Source organism: Zingiber officinale, chromosome 1A (assembly GCF_018446385.1).
Source record: "Zingiber officinale cultivar Zhangliang chromosome 1A, Zo_v1.1, whole genome shotgun sequence".
NCBI lineage: Eukaryota > Viridiplantae > Streptophyta > Magnoliopsida > Zingiberales > Zingiberaceae > Zingiber > Zingiber officinale.
The window spans coordinates 40,182,805-40,200,250 of record NC_055987.1 but is presented as its reverse complement, the minus strand read 5'-3'; the positions used below and the strand labels follow the sequence as shown (position 1 = coordinate 40,200,250).

The following is a 17,446-nucleotide window of genomic DNA, read 5'->3' as shown; positions in this document are numbered from 1 at the left end:
TCTATGGTGCAGCAGAACCAATTTGGTGGAGGACCTCATGAAGACCCCAATCAACACTTAGAGGTCTTTTATGAAATATGTGGTACCATGAAAATGAATGGAGTTCCTTCAGAAGCAGTTAGATTATTATTGTTTGGGTTTTCTTTAAGAGATAGGGCAAAGCAATGGCTGAATTCTTTGGCCCCTAATAGCATCACCACTTGGGAGCAGTGTGAGCAACAGTTTCTTGATAAATTCTATCCACCAAGCAAAACAGCTCATATGAGGAATTTAATTGCAAGCTTCAAGCAAACTGACTCAGAATCTCTTTTTGAAGCATGGGATAGATATAATAGTATGCTCAGACAATGCCCACATCATGGGTTGGAAAGATGGTTAGTGTTGCACACTTTTTATAATGGTATCAACTATCATACCAAAGTGTCCCTTGATTCAGCTGCTGGAGGGGCACTTATGAATAAAAGTTTAGATGAAGCTGAAGAAATTATTGACAGTGTAGCACAAAATCATCATCAATGGGCAAATGAAAGAAGTGGTGGCTATTCTTCTGTAAACCCAACAATTAAAGCATCAGGGAAGTTTGATGTAGATGCAGTCACTCTTTTGTCTGCAAAATTGGACGCTCTTACAAAGAAATTTGAGAATATGGGGACTAGTGATAATATGGTCAATGCTATTAGTACATCTTGTGAAGTATGTGGGAGTTCAGAGCACTCAAATGACTTATGTCCATTGGGAGCTATCACTGCACAAATCAATCAACTGGAACAATGTGATGCAACCATGAGTTACAATCAAAGGCAGAACAACCCATACTCAAATACTTATAACCCTGGATGGAAGAGCCATCCCAATTTTTCTTACAGAAATAATCAGGATCAAGGACCATCTATGGGGGCAAGACCAAATTTTCAAGCTAGGCAACAAAATTTTCAACATCTATCTTCTCAAAGCTTACCAAAGTCAAATATTGAAAAGATGCTTGAAGAAATTATCTCAAGTCAGAATGAAATGAAGCAAGATTTAGCAAAGCTCATTCAGAGAATGGATAATTCTGAAAAGCATCAAAAGATCCAGGATAGTCAAATTGCCCAACTAGCTTCCTCATCATCCAGAGCACTAGGACAACTTCCAGGAAAACCTTATGTGAATCCTATGGAGCATTGCAATAGAATTAAGCTTAGGAGCGGACGGACCTTGGGAGACTCCCAAGTGACTGCTCCAAAAGGGATACAAAAAGAAGAAGAGCTCTCTCCTCTTATACCAAATCAGATTCAAGCTAATGAGGAGAGTACCATTGAGGTTGAAGAGACTCTTCCACTGAACCATCAGAGCAAAGCTGTCCCTTTTCCTCAGAGACTTACAATGCTCAAGAAAGATAAAGAATTTGGCAAGTTTTTAGAAAAAGTTAAGGAAATTTGTGTAGAGGTACCTCTTATTGATGCTATTCTTCAAATTCCTAGATTTGCCAAATTCCTGAAGGATCTCATGTCAAACAAGAGAAGAAGAGGAGAGGTTGAGACAATTGCGCTTAGTGAGGAATGTAGTGCTATTTTGGAGAAGAACACTTCCCCAAAACTAAAGGACCCAGGGAGCTTTTATATTCCTTGCAGCATAGGAAAAGAATTTTTTGAAAAAGCTTTTTGTGATTTGGGGGCAAGTGTTAGCCTCATTCCCTATTCAATTTGTAATAAATTAGGTCTCAAAAACATTAAACTTACTACTATGGCACTTCAACTTGTCGATCATTCCTGCAGGTACCCTTTGGGTATTATAGAAGATGTGCCAGTAGAGGTGGATGGGAATGTTATTCCCACAGATTTTGTCGTGTTGGACATGGAAGAGGACCCCAAGATTCCTATCATATTAGGGAGACCTTTCCTTGCTACAGCTGGAGCTATAATTGATGTCAAAAATCATAAGCTTTCTTTGGTAATTGGTAAGGAAAGGTTGGAATATGATTTATCTAATATCTCTAACCATGTCTCGTCTCTTTTAAATGCTTGTAGCAGGACAAGCATTTATAAACTTAAGGAATGGAATTTCCATCCTTATGGAAGGCCACCAAACGAAGGAGACAATGTGGTGGAAGATGTTGGGAGAAGATCTCCCAACAAAAATGAAAAGTATATCTGTCCTCCAAGGGCGAGGAAAAGAAGTGAATGATCAAGTTTGGTCGAGCTAAAGACCTTAAACAAGCGCTTCTTGGGAGGCAACCCAAGGGTTCTTTTAGTTAGTTTTGATTTGTATTTTAATTTCTTTTAGTTTGATGCATTCTTTTGATTTTGTTTTTAGGTTAGGTGCAAAACAGAGCCCGGCCGTGTGCTATACATGGCCAAGCAAAGGTTGCAGAGAAGGGAAGTGCTTGGGCCGTGTCATCCAGACACGGCCGAGTAGGATCTCCCGAGGAGAAAAAGGTCTAGGCCGTGTCTCAAACATGGCCGTGTAAAGAATCCCGAGGAGAAAAAGGTCTAGGCCGTGTCCCAAACACGGTCGTGCAAAGAATTCCGAGAAGAAAGATGGAGAGGCCGTGTCCTAGACACGGCCGTGTGAAGAATCCAGAGAAGGAAGAGGGGGAGGCCGTGTGGATCTGCACGACCCGTGTAGGAGAGTTATTAAAGTCTTCTTTCTACCTTACACGGCCAGATCTTGGCCGTGTTCCGCACACCCCCAACTCTCCAAAACATCTCTTTCTCTCCCAATCTCTTAAAAACTCCTCTCTAATCTCTCAAGATCTCTTAGATCCGGATCCTCCTCCTCTCTAAGACTTGGACTTTTTGTTCTCCTAACCTAAGATCTTTGCTCTTTGAAGTTTTGTTCTTTGAGTTCCATTTTTCCAACCCTAGATAATTCTTCCCCTATCTAAACTCATCAAGATGTCCAACATTTTGAAGAAACTTCGCAAAGGAGGTGGTGGATCCAGTGGAGACAAAGAGAAGGAGCCATCAAGGGACAAAGGAAAACAACCAGTGAAGGGCAAAGGCAAAAGGACTTCACGCAACGAAGGTAATGACAATGAATTCAATATTGTGTTTAGAAATGATGATCAAGTAACTAGATTTGCAATTCTTGTCAATAGAAAGATAGTGTGTACTAGATATATGGACCCAACTGTTCTTGATATGCTTGGAATTAGGGAAGATGTAGATTTGATGATTGGGTTTTTGGATTGGAGTGATATTATGTACACACATTTGCCTACATATCCTCGTCTTGTTTTGGAATTTTTAAGTTCATTGGATGTCCATTTTACTAATGAAGATGATTATTTTGGAAAAATCTCATTTAGACTAATGAATCAAGAATTTCTATGGGCATTTAGTGACTTTAATTCTTGTTTTGGATTAACCACCGGTAGCCCTCGTAGGTTTGATCCAAGGTTTAATTGGAATCATTTTTGGACTGCAATAACTGGGTTAGATCAGCCTTATGAGCCTTCAAGAGCTAAGGCCTCCCATATGCAAAACCCCATCTTTAAGTATCTACATAGAGTCATGGGTAAAACTATTTTTGGTAGGGGAGAGAGTGATGGGGTGGTTAAAAAGATAGAGCTTTATGCTTTATGGGCTATGCTTTATAAGGTTGAATTTGATTCTGGTTTTCATTTTGTTCAAACCTTATTAAGATCTGCTAGGGCATCATCGGGATCAATTATTTTTGGTGGTTTGATTACCCGAATAGCTTATAATTTAAATCTTGATGTTGATGGGTTGGAAATAATTCATGGTAATGACATGATTGACATTGATGCATGTCTTGCTATGAAAATGATCGTTCGGGATGAGAATGGTTTCACGTTTCCTAGGAGGAGTGGTTCTCCTTTACCCCTTCCTTTTCCTGAACGAACTACTATTCGTAACCCGGCTAATTGGGTAATTTCTGAGTTAGATTTTGAGGATAACCCTTCTATACCTGGAGACACTGAGCCACATCATGAGCCCTCGTCATCTGGACACCCGCAGCCTTCTAGTTTTATGGAGCCTGCTAGGCATTCTTTTTCATATTGCACGGGACTTCTAGGTTTGATTTTTCAGATTTACGTACGTCTCTAGAATCACTTCATGAGAAGCAAGATGCCCAACGAAAAATGTTGGAGGGGCGCTTCTCTTTATCTGATGATCAGTTTATGGAGGTACAAAATCATTTTCAGTTTACGAGGAATTTTCAAGGTCAAGTGGTTGAGTTTGTGCAGGATTATGATACTGATCAGGCTAGGATGAGAGATTTTATGCAGAGCATGATGCTTACTAGCCAACAAGTAGATGCTTTATATGAGTATCATAGATCCTTGGGTGAGATTCCAGGTTTTCCTAGTTTTCCTATTGTCCAACCACGTCGTAGACCTCCTTTCCCTCGTCCACCTCCACCTCCTCCACCATATTGATTTCATCGGGACGATGAAAAGTTTAAGTCTGGGGGGGGGTGTCATGTACTGTTTAGTTTGGTTTTCAGTTTTTAGTTTTTGTTAGTTTTTCATGTTGGTTCTTATTTTCATTGCTTGTTGCTTTATTTTGCTTGTTTCTGAAATAATCATGGCAAAAAAAAATTTTTGAGAACATCAAATCTTCACTTATATGCTTTCTTGGATTCAAGCAAAATGTTAGCACGATTATTGTCTTGATTCATGATGTTTGAATGATGTTAGTAGTAAACTTTGTATAGTTCTTTTTTCTATCTTGGGAAGCATTAATAAGCTAAGAATCTTATGGTGATGAGTTTTAGTTTTGGTTCAACCTTAAGGATTTTATCTTCACTACACTTGTGCTTGATGCTTGAATAGTTGATGTCATTGAAATAGTCATGATTCATCTTGTTTGCTTAGTACTTGGTTTCCATGGTGATTTCTCAACTTTCATTTTGGTTACTGGATGAGGCTCAAATCATTAAAGCTCATTTGGAAAAATCAAAATATCCCAATATGTGTGCTAAAAGTACATTTGTGAATAAGTTTTGCACAATGCAAACACTTATATAAAAAAAATAATAATAAGGGATATAAAAAAATAGTTGTCATGAGTGGAATCTAGCAAGTCACCCCTTTGAGACCGAGTTAGGTTACTGGGGAAATGACTGCTTAGCTTCCCTTGAGATTGAGCACACCTTTGAGACCTTGGGTTAGTTGAGAAATATGAACCAAGTGAACGGTGAGTAAGTGCCTATCACTGGTTACTTGTCTTTCACTGGAAACACTAGGAATTCAAATTTGATGACGACTTGACTAGGACATGGATTGAAACTTGAAGGGTGTTGAGTCACTTTTACACTGTGCACAAGATTCTTATGCTTGAACCATACTTTACTTGTTTCCATGATCACGCTTGTTAATGAAACTTTTTGATAGAGTTAGGAAAGTGCACTAGGTTTTATGAATGTGTTGTAGAACATATGAATTTAGACTGCAGCATTTTGCTTGAGGACAAGCAAAGGTTTAAGTCTGTGGTGATGTGCGTAGATTATATACTCTTTTATGCATGTTTTTACGCACATTTACATACTTTGAGCATGCTTGATCTATGCATTTTTATACTTCCAGCTTTCCTTTTAGCATATTTACTCTTTTGGTTCGGAGATATGCTTTTTGTGCATTTTCTGTACACAGGAGTCGAAATTGGTGAAGATTATGCGTCCTCGGGCAAGCTTGGAAGGAATTGAAGGGAGAGAGCATCAGGCCGTGTACCACACACGGCCGTGTAGTTTTAACAGGAAGGGAAGAGGACATGGCCGTGTGAATCTCACACGGCCGTGTCTTGATTTGAAGAAATTAGAGCAGATGCCTTACATGGCCGTGTAGATCTACACGGCCGTGTGAGGTTTCCAGAGGCCAAGCAGGTGGTGGCCGTGTGCACCACACGGCCGTGTAGCATTTCCAGAGAACAGAAGGGTCCTGGCCGTGTGAGTCACACGGCCGTGCAGCTTTGGCAGAGAAGGAACTGGACATGGCCGTGTGAATCTCACACGGCCGTGTCATGGGGCCGTGTGGCGCCCGATTTCCTCCTCTATTTAAACCCTCCTTCATTAATTGAAAGGGGATCTCTTCCCCTTTGGGAGAAGGCAAGATTTGGTAGTATCCTCCCATTCTTGGGAGGATTTTTGGGCGATTCGAGGGGAGTTCTTGACGATTTCGACTCCGGAGCGAGGATTGGATCCGAAGATGAGGCTTCTTCGTAGATAAGTTTTCTCTTTCCCCCTTTTCTTGGTTTCTTGGATTGGGGATTTAAGAAATGCTTGTAATCTTTATTTCTTCGGGTATTCTTCCTTGATTCATGGAGTAGATCTTGTATTCTAGGATTAAGGGAGTATTTGTATGATGGATTGATGTAATCTCTTATGGATTTGCCAATTTCTTGTTTCAATGACATCGTCTTACTTGTATCAATTAGATCTTGAATGATTAATGGTGATTTGTGCTTAATTCTCATTCTTGATTGATTGTTTGGATTTCTTGTGGACTTTGTAAAGATAAACTCTCACTCGATCATCCGAGAGATCCACGTGACAGGTGCAAGCCCGTGTAAGGACGTTTGAGAGATAATCTTGAAGAGGAAATAGGAATATTCAAGAGAGTAGGATGGATCTTGTGATTAGTTTCTTGTATCTTGATAGATTAATAAGTTGTGGGCTTCTATGTTGATATCCGAGGAAGGCATAGTAATAGGTGCGCTTCTGTGTAAGGACAACGTAGGTTCACGTCTAATTGATCATATTTAGATACATTTCTCAGTCCTTAGCCGGTTATCTATTGCAAGAGAGAACCGGCAACTTTCTACAAGTGTTTGGCAATTGAGGGATAAGAATTGGTGAACCATTTACATTCAAGAAATCTTACAAAGAAACCGAAACTCCTAGAATCTCCCTTTATCATAACCCAAAACACTAAACTCTTGTTTGTTGATCTTTAATATTAGATTTGTTTACCTTCACTTTGCATTTGAAACAATTGGATAGTTGTTTAGCTAATTCGCATTGAGACATTTCTAGTGTTTATTCCAGTCCCTGTGGATACGATAATCTTTTATATTACTTGCGATATTTCCGTACACATGCGGAGCGTAACAATAGTTTTTAATTGACAAATATCTCCAATAAACAATCAGACATGTATGTCTAACCACTCGGGTATAATCTACTAGAAACCCACAATAATCATATGTATAAAGGTATACGACCCAAAAGATAAAGTCAGAATTCAAGAACATCAAGACACTCTCATTTTTTTATCCTCAAAAATATCAGCCCACATAATATCAGATGAATAAGCCTCTACTCCCCATGAGTGCAAGTTAACATTCAAAACATCAAATCATTATTTATCAACATAGTCCAATATCAGAGGAAGTAAACATCAATTTTATCATCCTGTTAACTAACCACAACTAACCAGATTTATTAAAATCTCATAGGCACTCTAAACCATAAACTCTCTAGCACCCGATTTATAATCTGATCACCAACTATAAACATCAAACCTGTGAATATCATATATGACACTCACTATGTCACCATCAACAACAACCCAAATAATAGATCATCCATCAACCACATAACATTTACTCTCATAAATCATTAGAAATCAATACATCACAATATCTGATCTCCCAATATCCCTCAACCTCAAATCATTCTCAACAATGATCAAACATGATAACTCTCCAATGACCAATTTTCATCGTATCGGATACCCTATTATCCAAAAGATATGAGTATAAAAACTCTACTGGCTAAGTCAACAGGAATATGTAGGTATCATCTATTACCCAGCTAACAATAGCAAAGGCTGGTACGTGCCTCCATCTCCTACTAGTAGTAACAGAAGCTAAAACTACTGATGGTATGATATGAAAAATCACTAGAGACTATAATCTTTGATCTCTATTAAGGTCAACCATGCTCAATGGCTAACACATCACATGTAATATGTGTTACAACAACCAAACAGGTACTACATAAAGAATGTTAATACCTATCATAAACTATAAAATTAAACATCATACCTATATGCCGTCTGGAGATGTTCCATCACTGTCAAATCCCCAACTTCTGACCTCAAAATTCTGAACATGAAAATCACCGAAAATCCATATAAATCCGAAACGAAAGTCCAAAATATACACACAATGGAAAATCCGTGCAATCCAAATAACTACCCAGTTTGCCTCGCAAACTTGGGCTAATCCAAAAATCCAGAATACCAAAAGCAGGTATCATAACCCACTCTGATACCAATAAATTGGTATCAACCAAATTACGAAAATCCGTAACACGAAAATCAAACAAGTATCGCCAAACTTTGGCGCTCTGATACCAAATAAATTGGTATCAGGTTATCCCAAATATTCAAAATCCGAAAACAAAGATCGTAAAACTTAAGCTCTGATACCACTAAATTGTCACGCCCCAGAGGAGTCCCTATCCGAGAAAATTTCGGCAGCATCTCCCCTGTACGGTGGACAATCTGAAACTTTCTACAAGCACTAAATACCTCAGCCACATGAGGCTGGAATAATAACAACAAAATAAACCATCACCACGCAGTTTATATAAGTAAACAAAAAGATAATACCCTGACTCGAAATCCACCCTACTCCACTACACTCATAAAGCTCAAATCCGATGAACTCACCTCTTCTGCCGTCCAGGTAGGCATGTAGTAGAATAAAATCCAAATCATACCAAAAATCTATCAACATCTCAAAATCCATACAAAGTCCAAGTATCCAAACAAACCAAGTCTATAACATAGTCAAATGAGAAGCATAAACAAAACCAAAGATAACTATAGCTGATGGTCTGCAGGGGACTAGCAACTAGAACTCTCTCTCCTGACAGCATCAACCTGAAATATAACAACAATGGAGGCGGGGTGAGTCCAACACTCAGCAGGTACAACTGATATACAAAGTAGGGAAATAACACCTAGCACTAATCATGCGTACAGTCTCCTGATAAGAAAGATAAAAATGCATCTGAAGTAAACAGGAGAGAAACTGTACTAACCAGGACCTGAGTATAAGGTCAAACAGTCCGAGGGATAGGGAAATCCTGTATGCATGTCAAACATAGGTATCCAAACAATATGCAGCATATAAATGCAGCAAACACAAACACAAGCAATAAATGCATCATGCATATGATGCCAATGATGCGTCCTGGTCACCCCTGACGCTAGTCGATCATCTCACACAATAGTGAGGCCGAGTGGGTAGGGCTGTGACAACCGTGCACTCTGTCGTCACTACTCCTGATGAGTGACCGAGTGGACGGGATGCTGTCGGAGTACACCTATCCTCCTACCCCAAATCATAAATGGGGGAGCGCAATGCTCTCAACTCCCGGTACACGATGACAGGAAATATCCTTAGGACTTTTCACACTTGAAATGGGGACAATTGGGTCCTTACACACTCTGCCTGAATCGACCACTAACCCATGAGTGGTGGTGTGTGCAGATCCATGTAACTGGCGATGTGCTCAACAATAATGGAGCGGACTATCGCACAGCATGCAATCATGCAAATGGTGCATGGCAATAACCATAAAAACATCCTCACCTAATCCATATATATAGAAAAGTGCACCCTAGGTCAACGAATCATATCGAATCAAAGGTACACAGAAGGTATAAAAACCTAGGTCCTGAACATGGTGAAGCATGGTATATCACTACCCCCTATAAGCATGTATAAACAAATAAAGTATATATGGGATGCAAATCAAGCAATCAATCAATCATATATCAGATAATGGGTAGTGACTAACCGAAACAAATAAAGGACATAATTAATGCAACTTGTTAAATTCACTACTATGTATATCAAATGACATAAGTCAAAAGTACCCACCTCCGATAAGAAAAGTCCAAATCTGACTCCGAGATACCCGTCTCGCGTCAAAGTCCTGTGTCACCAATATATATACATTTTTATTTAGCTACAACTCATATAAATAGCCAAATAAAAATATCTAATACTAAATTAGGGCAAAACCCTAATCATATAGCATTAATCCTACCAAAATTAAATCCAACGATTATTTAGGGTTAATTGCTTTAACCATAATCATACCATTAATTTAATTCCAACCCTAATCCATTTCACCTTCCAAATTAGAACTTGCTACTAACCTAGTCAACCTGAACTCAATAAAAATTTGAGTCCAATCTCATTCCTAACCTTTCCTTCAAATCAGTACACACTACAACATAAGAAACAATTGCACTACACCTTACCTCAATTCTCACAGTCGTTACAAGAACCAATAGCCACCAAATGGAGTGACTATCCAACCACAGCACAACCCCACAGTAAGTTCCTGCTGCGGGATTCACCACATTGCTGCCAAACTTAGAGTTGTTGCTACCAACAATTAATTAATTACTACCGAAAACCAGATACACTATCCTGATCAAAAACAGAAATCCAAAACCAAGAATCCAATCTTACCTCAACCGTGACCTAATTCCACCACAAAGGAAGATTGATCAGGAACAGAGGAGAGGCGGCACAGTGAGGTCCTTCAGTGATGATCGGCCGTAGCAGCACAGAGAGCAGAAGGGAGAGCGTCGGCTGTGACAAATCTTCGTCCCCGAGGCACTGGTCTCGGACAGCACTAGCAAAGATCGTAGCAAGGCGCTCACTGGCGTTGGAAAGGTGGCTAGGGCACGGTGATGATCGGCATAAGAGGAAAAATGGCAGCCAACAGTAGGGCCGAGGGATGGCGTTGCTGGAGATCGGGGCAGAGACTTGAACCGAGTCCTTGGCGACGTCGCTGTCGGGTAGAGAAGGCACCGAGAGGAGAGAAGAAATGGCTCGAAGTGGCGCCGTCGATGAGGAAGACGATCTGATCAACACCGTGCAAAGGAGAGGAGATGAAGCAGAATAAAAGGAGAAGAAGGGCTCGACTCGGGCAGAGGAGAAGAAGAATTTGGTTCGGCGTCGGTTAGGGCACAGAGGAGAAGAACGTCGCGCGTGGTCTCGGCGAGGAAGAGAGAACGGCGGAAATAAAAGAAATAAAAGAAAATAAAGAAAATGAAATGTAAATATAAACATTTCCTCACTTAAACGGGGTAACCTAAATAGGCTTTTCTGGCCCCCGTTTTTGTCCCCGTTAACTCGTCCGTACGAGCTCCGAAAAATTCCCGAAAAATTTCCAAAAATTCCGGAAAAATTCCCTTATCAATATTTGCCTATTTTCGGTATTTTACAATGAGTCAGCTTCTCAATAATTTAATCTACGAAGAAGTAGTCGTCAGATTATTCCTCGGAGAAGTTTGACATTGAAAATGAGGCATTGATAATTCTTCCAGTTGATGATGTGGAAGCTTCAAGATGCTCAGTGAGAGAAGAATGGAAAATTACAATGGATGAGGAAATGGAGTATATGAGAAAGAATCAAGTTTGGAATTTAGCCGATTTACCTCCGAGCCAAAGGGCTATTGGGAATAAGTGGATTCTCAAAATCAAGAGGAAAGCAAATGGATCGATTAATCGATACAAAACTTGATTAGTTGTAAAAGGATATACCCAAATTGAGGGTATTGATTTTGAAGAGACATTCTCTCCAATTGTTAAGTTTGTGTGAATACGTTTCATTCTAGCTATAATAGCACAATTTGACATGGAATTATATCAGATGGATGTAAAAAATAGCTTTCCTTAATGGTAATCTTGACAAGAAAATTTATATGTCACAACCAGAAGGTTACATTACTTAAGGCCGAGAGAATAGAGTACGTAGACTTTAAAAGTCTATATATGGTCTAAAGCAAGCGTCGAGATAATGAAACATAAGATTTAATGAAGTCATTTTATCTTATGGTTTTAAAATGATCAATGAGAATCATTGTATTTACCTAAGAAAAGAAAAAGAAAAATTTATCATCTTATCATTATATGTTGATGATATGCTAATAACTAAAAGTAACATAAAGTGTGTGATAGAAGTCAAATCATGACTTTCATCATAATTTGACATAATAGATATAAGAGAAGCTGAGTACATCTTAGGAGTGAAGATCATTAGAGATTAATCGAAAAGGATTTCGGGTTTGTCTCAAGAGGCTTATATTACTAAGATGCTATAACCCTTCAATATGTCGGATTACAATATTGTATCCCAAGATTCCTAAAGAAATAGCTGAAATAAAGAAAAAACATATGTCAATGTTATTAGTAGTTTAATATACACTATGTTGTGTACTCGTCCTGATATAAGTTATGTTGTTGGCAAGGTTAGGCGTTTCCGGTTAACCCAGGATCGAGACACTAGAAAGCGATGAAGTGGATATTAAAATACCTCAAAAAAATAATAGATTATTATTTCTATTTCCAAGGATCTAAGATGAGCCTGAAGGGTTATATAGATGCAAATTGGGTAGGAGATTTTAATGATAGAAAATCCACATCTAGCTATGTCTTCTTGCTGAATAGTGACGTCATATCATAGAATAGTAAGAAACAAGCTTATGTAGCCTTATCGACGATGGAAGCTGTGTGTCTTGGTTGGTGTGGCCTTGTCGACAATAGAACCAATATGGCTTGGCTTGTGTAGTCTTATGTTGGTTGGTCCTAGGAAGATCGTACCGGTTCCACTGTACAAAAATTTTGTACAAGTGACGAACCTTGCCTAAACAACCTATTGTGTTCTTTAGAAGTTAAATTAGGAATCGCAGACGGAAATTAACATCATTGATTCCAAATTTAACTTATCTGTTCTTAATAGTTTAGATTTGGATCGCAAGCGGAACTTAACACTATTGATCCAAATCAACCTATGTTATAAATTCAATTAAATATTAATTTCCAAAATTAGCTTTCAGGACTGCATGGTGAGGCACATGGCCTTCTTGGGTATGGGAGCATCCACCACCGCCTAGACAAAACCTTTTAAGGAAAGCTAATATTTAATTTCCTTATATAACTCTAGGTTTAACCAAAAAGAACAATCGAATCACAAATTCGAAAAACAAAAAAAACACAACTTCGAAACAAATCCGAAAAACTAGAATCTAATGTCTCTTGTGTTTGGAATTCATACAAAGAAAAATAACTAACATGATGCGGAAGAAAATTACTAGTTATACCTTCTCTTTGTATGCTAATGACCTTGAGATCTTCTGCCATATTCCTCGCCTCGCCATGGGCATCGTGTGGGCGACGATCCTCCAAGATGAACACCACCCAAAGCCTTCTTCCTCCTTCTGTAAAATCCGGCCACCACCACCACCAAGGAAAAGAGATCAAGGGGAAAGGAAAAGGGGAGAGGGCCGGTCACAAGAGGAGCACCAACAAGAGAATAAGAATTGTTATCTCATGAGGCCTCCCCTCCCCTTATTTTATATTATTTGGCCAAGGCAAATAAGGAAAGACTTTTTACAAAAATTAAAATCTTTCTCTTGTTTTTCCTTTTCCATTTTTATTTTTCTTTTTCTTTCCTCTTGATTGAATCAATCACCAATCATTGATTGGTTTGCTTGGCCGGCCCCTTGCTTGGGAACCAAGCAAGGGTGGCCGGCCCTAAGAGGAAGGGAAAAATAATTTTTGTAAAAAAATTTTATAAGCTCTTATAAAATTTTACAAGCTCTTTTTTAATTTCCTAAAGTGGATGTTAAAAAAGGAAAGTTTTAAAAATTAAAACCATGTTTTAAAATTTAAAACTTCTCTTCTAAAATTTCCTTTTTTAACATGATTACAAAAATAGAAAATATTCAAATTTAAAACTTCTCTTCCTTTTTTCTTTAAACCATGAGGATGGTTAAAAAAGGAAAGTTTTAAAACTTTTAAAACTCTCTATTAAACAATGTGGCATGATTCAAATAAGGAAAGTTTTTAAATTTAAAATCTCTCTTTTAAAACTTGTAGATATCTACAAAGAGAAGATTTTAAAAATTCAAAACACACCCACATCTTTGAATTATTGTGGTCGGCCCCCTTGCACAAAGCAAAGGCCGGCCACCTTGAAGGAATTTATGGTCGGCCCTTGGCTTGGTCACCAAGCCTTGGGCCGTCTCTTCTTAGACACCAAGATAGGCTTTCATTGGATGGACTTGAGGCTTTAATGAGGCTATGATAGGGACCTAGAGGAGAAATTGATTCTGGCCTTCCGATGAGCTTGAGTATCCTGTGTTCGCCCTGAACACACAACTCAAGTTCATCAATAATAACTCATTCCACTAGAGAGTTATTATTGCACTACTGCACCAATCCCAAATTACATTATGGACTCCTTCTTATCATGAGTGTGTTAGTATCCCTGTTTTTAAGATAACGAATGTCCACTAATTAAGTAAATTACTGACAACTCAATTAATATCTAGTTCCAAGAGTAGTACCACTCAACTTCATTGTCATGTCGGACTAAGTCCACCTACAGGGTTTAACATGACAATCCTTATGAGCTCCTCTTGGGGACATTCTCAACCTAGATAATTAGGACACAGATTCCTTCTATAATCAACAACACACACTATAAGTAATATCATTTCTCAACTTATCGAGCCTATTGATTTATTGGGCTAAATCTCACCCTTTGATAAGTTAAAGAAATAAATACTAAATATATGTACTTGTTATTATATTAGAATTAAGAGCACACACTTCCATAATAACTAAGGTCTAGTTCTTTTATTAAGTCAGTATAAAAGAACTTACCTAAAAATGGTCCTACTCAATACACTTAGAGTGTACTAGCATAATTTATTAGTCAAGATAAACTAATACTTAATTACACTACGACTATTCCAATGGTTTGTTCCTTTCCATCTTAGTCATGAGCAACTGTTTATAATTTATAAAGAACTTATAACATGATCTTCTGTGTGTGACAGCACACACCATGTTATCTACGATACAAATTAATTGAACAACTACACTTAACATAAATGTAGATATTTCTGACCAAAAATGATTCTTTATTACAAAATAAATGTTTACAAAAGCTAGGCTTTTAGTATACACTCTAACAGTGTAGCCTTGTCAACAATAGAAGTTCTATGGCTTGTGCAGCGACTATGTAAGAGGCTATCCAGTTAAAAAGGTTCATGAAGCATCTGAAGTTTGTTGAGGACAGTGGGAGTCATGTTACAGTGTACTATGACAATCAAGCTGCTATAGGTTTTTCCAAAGATCTCAAATATCATAGCAAAAGCAAGCACATAGAAATTAAGTATAATTTTGTAAGGGATATTGTTGACAATAAAATGATAATTCTTGATTATATCCCTGCACGTATTATGCTTGTAGATCCTTTTACTAAGCCATTGACTAAAGAGTTATTTCAAGGATATAGGAAGTCTTTGTGACTTTGTAAAATGTAACATGTTGTAAAATGTCACAATCTATTCAGTATATATATCTTTATTATATTTGAAGAAAGTCTCGATAAGCATGTTAGCAGATTAAGATTGGTCCACTCACATAGACAATCATCTCTATTTGTTAAGGATACATAGAGGTAAGACCATTACTTATGGGACAACTTATGTAGTTGTCAATAGAGATATACCCATAAGTTAAGGTCACCTTGATAATTATGTCAAGATTAGATCATTTATGTAATGATTAGAGTAAATGACCCCAACATTTACTGAATCTGCTTAAAACTATATTGGAAATCATATGTAAAATTCAAGATTAGACATTAGGTATGTCTAGATCAAAATTTGTACGATGTTAAAATTTAAAAAAAAATGTACTTTTTTTAGTAAAGAGAATAATATCGTAGCATGTAATTCATCCTTTCGTCGGAAGGACCTTAGTGAAAGGATCTGTCAGGTTATCTGCTGATGCAATCTTGGCGACGACAACTTCTCTTCGCTTGACGATGTCTCGTATCAGGTGGTACTTGTGCTTTATATGTTACTTGCCTTATGGGCTCGTGGTTCCTTCGAGTTTGCAACTGCACCGCTATTATCACAATAAATTGTGATGATTTTGGGCAAACCAGGAATCACATCTAAGTCCATTAGGAAGTTCCTAAGTCATACAGCTTCTTTGGCTGCTTCAGAGGCTGCCACATACTCAGCTTCCATGGTTGAGTCCGAAACGTATTTCTGCTTAACACTCCTCCATGCAATGGCTCCACCTCCTAGAGTAAACACATAACCTGATGTAGACTTACTGTTATCCCTATCTGATTAGAAATCCAAATCTGTGTAACCCACAGGGAGCAAATCGTCTGTTTGGTAAACTAGCATATAATCTCTAGTCCTTCTCAGGTACTTCAATATATGCTTTACAGCAGTCCAAAGTCCTTGTCCAAGATTACTCTGATATCTACTAACCATGCCCACGGCAAAACAGATATCAGGTCTCGTACACAGCATTGCATACATAAGGGTTCCTACAGCCGAAGCATAAGGAACTGCCTTCATGTCCTCTATCTACTTCGATATCTTGAGAGACATCTCTTTAGATAAAGCTACTCCATGCCTAAAAGGTAAGAAACCTTTCTTGGAGTTCTGCATGGTAAAACGAGCAAGGATCGTATCTATATATGAAGCTTGAGATAGGCACAACATTTTTTTCTTGCGATCCCTTATGACTTTGATCCCAAGAATGTGTGCACATTCTCCTAAGTCCTTCATATCGAATTTTTAGACAACCATACCCTTACATCTGATAATACGTTGACATTGTTGCCAATTAACAAAATATCATCTACGTATAGTACAAGAAATACCACCACATTTCCGTTACACTTCTTGTATACACAAGACTCATCCGGACACTGAATAAATCCATATGACTGGATTACTTCATTAAACCGGATGTTCCAAGATCTTGAAGCTTGCTTCAATCCATAAATGGATGGATTGAGCTTGCACACTAGATGCTCTTTGCCTTTTTCAATGAACCCCTCTAGTTGCTTCATATGGATGTTTTCTTCAAGACTTCCATTAAGGAAAGCTGTCTTGACATCCATCTGCCAAATCTCATAATCCATATGAACAGTAATGGATAAGAGTATCCGGATAGACTTAAGGATAGCTACCGGTGCAAAGGTCTCCTCATAATCGATTCCCTCTTTCTAAGTGTACCCTTTCTCAACAAGCCTTGCTTTGAAGGTCTCTACCTTCCCGTCTGTCCCTCTTTTCCTTTTGTAGATCCACTTGCACCTGACAACTTTTACACTATCTAGTGGTTCTACAAGCTCTCAGACCTTATTAGAATACATAGATTCTATTTCAGAGTTCATCTCCTTTTGCCAAGATACTGCATCTATATCTTGGAGTGCTTCGTCATATGTCTGGGGATCAGGTTCATGTTTACCCGGGATCAAGTCCGAAGACTCTCCCAAAAACATGAATCTCTCAGGTTGTCTCACAACCCTCCCACTACAACGAGGCACTATCTGTGGTTGTGTATCATGTGTGACACGTGTCGTAGTTTCTTGTGGTACTTCATCTTGTAATGTTGGTACTAAAGTAAACGTGTCCTCTCTAAGTTCTTCT

At 38.3% G+C, this 17,446-nt stretch overlaps 1 non-coding gene across 1 annotated transcript; it reads right to left on the bottom strand.

Moving 5' to 3' along the window:
• Positions 1-259: 259 nt before the first annotated feature.
• Positions 260-365, bottom strand: LOC122039276. Its single transcript, XR_006128133.1, has one exon. It is a non-coding gene; the product is annotated as a small nucleolar RNA R71 (small nucleolar RNA).
• Between the last annotated feature and the right edge of the window lie 17,081 nt (positions 366-17,446).